We start from the raw sequence: 7,866 nt of genomic DNA on the forward strand, positions 1-7,866 counted from the left end.
TTGTATTCCAGACCCACCTAATTCTACTATTATAATCATTCCCTTAAAAACAGCAGCAAAAAGCACATGTTTTGGTTGAAGCTTACTTTTTTTTTATTGTTCCCTTAAATTAGAGAGAAGACATTTAAACCAATGAGCAAGTATTTCCAAACCTTTTTTGCTCTCTGTCATTGCATTTTCAGTTCAGCTCAATAGAAGAGCTACTCGAATCTTCTTTCATATTTTAAATTCTAAGTTTTATTTTTTTAACCGTCTCCTTTGAAATAATTACTTGAGGGATTGTGGTTCTCTATTCAATAAAAAAGAGACTGTTCCATTTTTTTTTTGTAATTCTAAAGGTCATTTCTCTATAAGAACCAAAAAGGGATATTTATTAGTAAATAAAATAAAATATTTCCTCCAACTTATACATTAAATAATGGTGTTGCCCATCTCTCTATATGGACATTATAGAAGGTGTGTTTGTGAACATATATGTGTTATGTTGCATATTATATAATATAGAATAATATAAAGTACATTTTAAAAACTTTGGTTAGTTGTTCTTTTATTTCTCTTCCCACTCCTGTTCAGCAACACACAAACAATTCTTCCCCTCTTCCCACTGAGAAAGAACTTAAAAATCCTTAGCCTTGCTGGGTTTTGTTGTCATTGTTATTAAAAGGGTTTCTGTTCATACTATCATAAATTTAGAGTTGGAAAGGACCTTAGACACCGATGACTCCAACCCCCTCATTTTACAGATAAGGAAACTGAGGTACAGAGAAGCTAACTGACTTCCCCAGGCTCACACAGATAGTAAGATTTTGAGGCAAGATTTAACCCAGACATTCACTATCTACTATCCCATTCTAACTATCATCATAACGTTATTTAAAAATCTCTAAGAATAACCTCAGTTCAGCCTAACCCAAGGCATGAGGAAAGCAGGTCCATAAGCTCCTATTGCTTAGAGAAATATTTACTAGCAGGTACTAAATGTAGTTAAAGAGATTACCTGCTAAGTATTATAACAAATGAGTTTTTATGTATCTATATACATATATAGACACACACACACATCTATACACCTCTATGTGTAAACTTTATTGCCTGAATGATTTTATTTAGAAAACCTTACCCATTAGGATATATTTCCTGTCTTGCTAGGTTTTTGGTAGCTACTAAATTTTTACAACCTGCAGCAATGTGTTGGACAGTCTTTACTATTTCTTGTGGTAATCTACATTGATTTCTATGTAAACAGTCATAAAGGATAAAGCTTCTGTAATTTCTAGTCTTGAATTGCCATCATAAACTCGCCTAATTCCATAAACAAATCCATATGATTCAGTCATTTATTTGATGCTTCTCTGTCCACATATTTTTGGTTGAGTTCATATGGATGTCATCCATGAAGGGCCCCTTGATTCCATTCTTGGATCTTAGCCATTTCAAAGGCTGTATCTGGAGGCAAATGATTTTTGCTTATATTTGACAAATCCAGTGACCTCTACCTGTTAACATTGTTATTACTCAGTAAAGGGATGTTGCTTGTACCAGAAGTATTTCCACAAGTTTTGAAAATTTATCATGTGCTCTAAGAATGTCTATTGATATGCGTCTTCCTTTTCAATGAAGACGAACATTCCTCCTTTTTTGCACTTTTAGGGAATGATTCTGTACTAAACCTTAGATTTATATACCACTTTCAGGTTTGCAAAGCTCTTTGCCAATGTGATCTCATTTTATCCTTACAGCAACGCTGGGAAGTAGGTCCTCTTAGGAGCTTAAGTGATTTGCCTAGGGTTGCATAAATAATAAGTGTCAGGTGTGTATGTGTGTGTGTGTGTGGGGGGTTAATGTTGGGGGGTATGGGTTGAATTAAGGTTTTCCTTATTGCAGGTCTACATTGTGCCTCCTAATTGCTACAATGATGTATTTCATTAATATTGTTAAGGTTTTTGGTAGAATACTTTCCAAATATGTTATGGTCCATTTTATGTTTCCTAATGTATGTATTATTAATATTAATCATATCAAATAATTAATATTAAAGATGATATCATTTCTGTAGATATATTTTATATAATTATATATTAAAATAATTATATTTAGTACTTATAATAATTAAATAATATTAATAACAATACTGTTACTATGACTTCTGTAAGTTATACATTTTTTGGTTTTTCAAGTACAATATTTATGCTTGAATATGCAAAATAATTCCTGTACTAAATTTACGTGAACAATACCTCCTTCCTGGAAAAGCTTTGTTTCTGTTCCCATAAATAAAACATCTTACTGTAAAACCTTCATAGCTGAAAGATTAAACAGAGAGGTATGGAAGCCTTTAAAGGCTTCTCATCAGGTAGTCACGTAGCAGCATGCATCTCCCTGGCACAGAGGAATGGGAGGAGTGGGTGGGAAGCCTTTTGAGGTTCTTCAGATGGATGATCTTAGTCCTGTGATTAGATCTGTATGCCCAAACAAGAAATGATTAATTTTTCTGTTCTGGAATGAAAATTTTATTTGGTGATTCAGCAGCTAGAGGCTAAACAAACAATCTGTAAATTTATTGCACTTTAACTTATCAATATGTGATATGCCTTTATTTAGCAAAAAAGCCTCTATCAAACTAATTTGATTTGATTTGAGGAATCACACAGAAATGGGAGGACTGCTTGTCTCAATGCAGTAACAGACAGTGATAAGATCGAGTGAGTTTATGATGAAGGGGAAATAGATTGAAGAAAGTGAAGCAGTAAGAAAGAGTATTGATAAACCTGCATCAAAGAAAGATTGCTAAAGGTGGGGATATTTAGAGAACAGTGATTAAGTGATGTGTTGCATGATAGCTATAAGACTTATGTGGGACAAAGAAATGCTCGTTCCCAATCATTACTACTCATCAACTAAGAGAATAAGTAGAGAACTTGAAAGTAAGTAGAACTCCATTTGAAAAAGGCAATTGTTTTTGGTATGACCTTTTTTTTTCTTTCTTAAAATTAATTTACTGATACCTGTTTCTGCATTACATTAATTTCCAAATATATCCCTCTGCCTCTCTTGCCCAGAGAGCAATCCTATGGTACAAAGAATAAAAAAGGAAGGGGGAGGATACTTTTGAAAAGCTAACCAATACATTAATCAAACAACATGAATTTTGTGCCTACTATTTACTAATATAGCAGAGTGATACAGTGGAAAAGAGTATCTGGCTCTGCTTTAAAAAAATGTGGTTTCATTGATAAATATTGTTCATAGAAATTATTGTAACAACATAATTGATTGTTTCATAAGAAAAACTGATCAAGATCAATATGTCAATAAACTGTTGAAAACTTAAAAAAAAAAGATGTAGGTTCAATTTATAGCAGATGGCAGAAGAGAGGCAGTTACCTAGCTGAGTTCTCTCAACATTCTCCTCTAAACAACTTTAAAATAATACCTCAAATCAAATTTTGGAGTAGCAGAGCCAACAAAAGGTCAAGGTGAGATATTTTTCAGGTTGAAGAAAACCTAGAAGGTCTGCAGGAGAAATCTATGACACTGAAGTGGAGGCCTGTCCAGAGCTCATACATATCATGGCAGAAACAGTTGCGACAGCAGCAGCAGCAAATTCAGGAGCTCTCAACACAAGAGATGACAATAAAGAGGTTCAACAAAGGGTCAGAAAGAGATTACAGGGGACCCATTGCTGTTACTGGGCACAGCTGGTGCTGATTGGCAACTCTACTAGCCATACACAGTTCTGGGTCACAGTTCCAGGATGGAGAAGAGCACATGTGGTTGTTCACAAGGAAACAGGGACCCTGATTGCAGTCCCAGGGCAGAGAAGAACACTAGTGCTTATGGCTGCAGAAAACAGGGTCTTACTCACAGTTTCAGGGCTAAGTGGAGGACTAGTGCTTGTGACTGCAGGGGAACAAGGGCCCATCCTGGGTAAAGACCAGAACACAAACAAGGACAGCAGTACCTGTGTCTTACCCCAGATCACACTGCATTGGAAACATTGAAAACTTATAGACCCCTTGAACAAGCTCTGAAATAGCAGCATGAGAAAGGCTGAAGCTTAGGACACTGTTTTCCTACCCCAGGTAAGCAAAGGCCAACTTTAAAACAAAGTTCAACTGCAAGAGATAGTATGGAAAATGAGGAAACAAACAAATAAACAAAAACCCTTAACCATAAAAAGTATTATGGTGGCAGAGAAGATGAAGACATAAACTTAGAAGACAACAATGTGATAGCATCTATAAGCAAAGTCTCAAAGAAAAACACTAATTAGACCCAAGCCCAAAAAAGAATTCCTAGAAGAATTTTAAAAAAAGACGTGAGTGGTAGAGGAAAAATAGGGGAAAAATGAAAATGATGCAAACAGGCGCAAAAATATTGAAAAAAATAACACCTTAAAAAACAAAATTGGTCTAATGGTAAAAAAAAAAAGGCACAAAAATTCAGTAAGAAACTCCTTAAAAGACAGAATTGTTGGGGAACAGAGCCAAGAGGGCAGAAAAAAAGCAGAGACTTGCTTGAGCTCTCCCAAATTCCCCTCCAAATAACTATAATACCTTAAACAAAGTCTGGATCACTAGAACCCATGAAAGGACAGAGTGAAATAATTTTCTAGCCCAAGACAACTTAGAAGGTTACCAGCAAAGGTCTGTTGTACTGGGATGAGAGTAGAGAACAGTCTAGTGCAGACCTCTATTCCCTGTATCCTTTTTTAATTAAATTAAACCTCATTAATTTTAATTAAATTAAACCTAAGAACAAAGGTGATTTATAGCAAGGGAAAATCCTGGGAGCTGAGGCTGGGGTGGGGAGGTAGCTGAGGGCTATAACTCTAGGACACTCAGATGATTGTGGTGGGTGAAGGGGTACAGAGTATTGGAGTAGGTGAGCTCAAGCATTGAGGTGTGGATGAAAACACAATGGGCCTGGCAGAGGCTGGGAATATAGCCATTAGTGAGATCAGACACAACTCCACTCTGTCTTCTCATTGCCCTTACTGAGGATATCTCCTAAGTTTCAGAACTTGTCAAGTCTTTTCCTTTTTGACCCCTGCTGTAGAATATCTGAGAGGAGGTGGAGGAGGAAACCTAAGCAATAGGAATTCTGCAGTTTGTATTTGAAAGACTTTTGTTTTATTTTTAGGGGAGGGGATGCTATGCTGTTGAATGGTTTTAATAAATCATGTGGTAATTAATAGTGAACTGTTAGATCCTTGAGTTGAGGGGGGTCATGATTAAGGGGAGCAAATCCAGTCTACAGGGTTCAGGCTGAGCAAGTAGAAGTAAATGGAATTGTTTTTAAATTTTGGGTACATTTTGAGAATATTCTAGTTCATGCAGTTAGACCTCTATTAAACCCAGGAACCAGCTCAGTGGGTGCCCATAAGTAGAGAAAAAAGAAGGGAATAGGCTATTCACAGGTAGTTAGAGCATCATCAACTTTGACTAATTACTTGACACTTTGGTGCTCTTCTTAATGGTAAGAAGGAAGGGAAGAAGCCAGGGCGGGTGAACAAACCATTCTCTCTAGCACGCAGCACCTAAAGCAGCTATCATATTTGTACGCATAGTGTGTCTCCCCTCCCAAACTCTAGTACCCATACTCCCATCACCTTACACCTGGGTTATCCCAATAGCTTCTTGGTTGTCTCCCTGCCTCAAGTCTCTTCCCCTCCCCTTCTATTCTTTAATAAGCTGTCAGACTGATCTTCCTGAAGTACTGGTCTGTTTATGTCACCCTCTCCAAGGCCCCACTCCTCCCACATTCAATCAACTTCGGTGGCTCTTTGTCAGGAAGAAATAGAAAATTTTCTCTCTTTGACATTCAAAGCCCATACAACTTGGCCCCTTCTTAGCTTTCCAGTCTTCTTCCACCTTACTGGGCCTGGAGACAGGAAGACCTGATTTCAAATCAAATCCAACCTCATATGCTTACTAACTATGTGATCCTGGGCAAAAAAAAAAAAAAAAAATTAAAAAAAAAAACTTTGCCTCAGTTTCCTCATCTATAAAATGAAGATAATAATAGTACCTATCTCCTGAGGTAATTGTGAGGATCAAATGGGATAACTATGAAGTGTGACTGGCACATAGTAAGTGCTACATAAATATTAACTATTATTATTTTAGCTCATTAGATCCAGTGACACTGGACTCCTTGTTGTTCCTCGAAACCTACCATCATTTTTACTGGCTATGTCCCACACCTGGAATTCTCTCTTTCATCTCTTCCTCCTTGATTTCTTGGCTTCCTTCAAGCCCCAGCTAAAATCCCACTTTTTATAAGAAGCTTTCCCAATGCCAGTCCTTTCCCTCTGTTGATTATCTCGAATTCACTCTAGATATATCTTGTTCATACATAGATTTTTCATGTTGTCACTGCCATAAAACTATGAGCTCCTTGAGAATAAAGACTGTCTTTTACCTTTCTTTGGATCAGTAGCATGTAGCACAGTGCCTGACACATAGCAGACACTTAATAAATGTTTGTTGACTGACTAACCCGAGTAAAATGAAAATTCCTTAGGAGAGGACCTATTTTTTTGGTCATTATATCTCCAACTCTGAGCATTTTTTCTGTCAAATAATAGGCTGTTAATAAATGCTTGTTGAATTGAATAAAATTCAAGAAATTTATTTTTAATTATAACTAGGACACCCCCTTCACATATATAGTTCAAAACCCACTGTGAGCCATAGTAGACTTTCTTCAAGAATTGTGGCTGAAAAAAAGTTCTTACCTCATGGCCAAAACTGAGGCCCGGTGTCTCTGAACTAGGCTGTCTTGGCTAACAGACTTGAATAGGCCTGTACTCAAAACCTTTCCAGCTTAGCAAAACCCACCAGAGTTTGTATTCCTCTCGGACAGCATTTAAGAACACAAGACTGGAAGAATTCAGAGGGTAATGTAGGTGATATAAAAATACATGTGATACTAATAAAAATTTATTTAAAACAGTGGAGCACAAGAGGACCACAGCCATACCACCGAGGGGAAGCACTGGGGAAAATCTTTTTTTCTTTTTTTTTTAATGGAGAATGTAGTTTAATAGATGATCCCCTCAAAATGATTATTCTTACTGATTTTGGCACCTAAAAATATAAAACATTATTCTGTCCCATTATTCAAACTAATAATCAGCAATGAATTGATATTGTGGATCTGAGGAGTGGAGAGAGAGAGAAGCTGTGTGGCACGGTGCAGGGAGAATGGATTTGGAAAGAATCAGGGGACCTCATTTTGAATTTTGTCTATGACACTTCCTAGCTACATGAGTGTGGGTAAGATCTTTAATTTGGGGCATGCTGGTAAATATTTAACAACTAACTCTACAGGAAAAAAAAATGTAACCAGGACATATTTTTAAGTTTAATCTAAATTATTAACATTTTCTCCATCACTTTCTTGAGTCTAGACAGTCAACAAAACAATAAATCAATGGCTGTATGAGAAAATGACCAAAATCACTAATAAGGTAATGCAATTTACTCTATTATTATTATGCTAATTATATTATATGAAATATAATATAATTATGTTAAATATTATACTAATAAATGCAACTCTGAGATTGTATCTCATCCCCTCAGATTGTCAAAGATGACAATAAAGGGAAATGACAAATACTGGAGGGATGTAGAAAGATAGGGACACTAGTGAACTGTTGGTGGAGTTGTGAACTGGTCCAACCATTCTGGAAGACAAATTGGAATTATGCCCCCAAAGCTACTAAACTATGCATACCCTTTGACCCTGTGATACTGCTGCTCCATATCTTGAAGAGAAAAAAGAAGGAAGAAAAGATCCCATACGTACACAAATATTTATAGCAATTCTTTTTGTTGTGGCAATGAATTGGAAACTGAA

Source organism: Vombatus ursinus, unplaced genomic scaffold, assembly GCF_900497805.2.
Source record: "Vombatus ursinus unplaced genomic scaffold, bare-nosed wombat genome assembly UNPS02000582.1, whole genome shotgun sequence".
NCBI classification, from domain to species: Eukaryota; Metazoa; Chordata; class Mammalia; order Diprotodontia; family Vombatidae; genus Vombatus; species Vombatus ursinus.